The sequence below is a fragment of the Galeopterus variegatus genome, unplaced genomic scaffold (assembly GCF_000696425.1).
Source record: "Galeopterus variegatus unplaced genomic scaffold, G_variegatus-3.0.2 Scaffold2924, whole genome shotgun sequence".
In the NCBI taxonomy this organism is placed as follows: Eukaryota; Metazoa; Chordata; class Mammalia; order Dermoptera; family Cynocephalidae; genus Galeopterus; species Galeopterus variegatus.
Window position 1 is genome coordinate 296,566 of NW_007729035.1, and position 1,742 is coordinate 298,307.

Genomic DNA, 1,742 nt, shown 5'->3' on the forward strand with positions numbered 1-1,742 from the left:
TTTTTAATTAGGTTATTTGTTTCTTTACTGTATGATTGCTTGAGTTCCTTGTATATTATGGATATTAAATCCTACCTGCTAATTCTTTAAGACACTGTATTAGTCCTTTTCTGTTGATTATCACAGAAATAACTGAACTGGATGATTTATAAGAAAACAAAATTTGTTGCTTACATTTTCAGAGGCTGGTAAGTCCAAAGTCCAGGGAACATTTCTGCTGAGGGTCTTGGTGGCAGCAACAGTGAGCCAGGGGTTTTACATGGCGGAAAATGGTGGAGCAGAAAGAGAGAGACTCTCACATGCTCTCCTTTAAAAGCCCTCAGAACCACGCCCCTGACCACCATTATTAATCTTTTCACTATGGCATGGTCCTACTATCTAATCACCTCTTCAAGGTGGGCCTTCCAATTACCATAATAGGATTTCCCACCCTCAACAGTAACAATGGGAATTAAGCTTCTAATATATGAACTTTGGGGGACACAATTCAATCAATCCATGGCAGACACATCCACAAAACGTATCTTAGGCTGCATAAAATACAAACTCTACATAAGTACTTCGTATAAAATGAGTAACTTGGAAGAATTATTCTCTTACCTTAGTTAGCTCATTGACCTTTAATTGTGCCTCTGATTTGCATGAGAAAATATAAAAGGTAGTAAAAAGAATTAAGGAAAGGAAAACATTCCTTTCAAGCTGCTGCCATAGGCAGACTCCAGTACTCCTCTCTTTACAGANAAATATACAGCTTTTATTTGTTTATTGCTTTTCCAAAAAGACACCTGTGCCTCTTCAGTGTTGAGACTACTTTTCTGTTTTCTCTCTGGGATTCAGAGGCACTGGATTCTGCTCCTGGAGCTATTTATAGCTATGGGTATCTAGGGCCCACACACCTCTTTTGTGCTTCCAAGGCAGTGGTAGGAGTACATGTTCTGTCAGTGCAGATGATCTGTTTTGATTATATTAATAAGGAGATGGCTGACTAGGAGCTGTGCTTCCTTTCCAGTTGTTCCCCTATATTTTTAGGAATTAATTTCTGTTGCATTTTAATAATTCTGTTATTAACAGACCTCTGTGCCTCTGCACAATCATATGTGTCTCTGCCTGTGAGCAGCAGCTTGGTCAATTGCTCAGGAAAATGCATGCATCTCTGTGCATTCCCTAGACTGAAGTTCTCCCAGAAACAAGTCCACATGCTTCAACCACTGATTTGGTTTTCATAGGTCAGCTGAAATGTGTATCCTTACAATGAAGGAAAGTTTCATGATGTGTTCACATTTATTGTCATTTAAAAAAAAANAGGAAAACATTCCTTTCAAGCTGCTGCCATAGGCAGACTCCAGTACTCCTCTCTTTACAGAGAAGATGAAGATCCTGACTATTGCGCGTTAAACCTTGTGGAGCAGGGAAGGGGGTTCCCATAACTTCTTAGTTTGTTTCTCTTTATTAAATAACCATTTTTTCTATTAACTGGAAAAAATCTGCAACAAAATAATCAAGACAGTAGAGTAGTCATTAATAAAAATGATTTTATCATCATATCATTTGATTGGAGGGTAGGGGCTAATTTTTTGTTCTCTATTGTATTCCTTCTGGTATCTAGCACCTGGCAACATTTGAACATGTTGGGTACTCCTTGTGAGTCTATTAAATTGGACTGAGGAAGCACCTGCCCTCCAAATATACAGCTTTTATTTGTTTATTGCTTTTCCAAAAAGACACCTGTGCCTCTTCAGTGT

General features: G+C 38.3%; 1 protein-coding gene across 1 annotated transcript in view; it reads right to left on the reverse strand.

Annotated features, from left to right (window-relative positions):
• The window catches only part of NECAB1 (N-terminal EF-hand calcium binding protein 1), a 189,890-nt gene that overhangs the window by 77,236 nt on the left and 110,912 nt on the right, over positions 1–1,742 (reverse strand). The window lies entirely within an intron of this gene.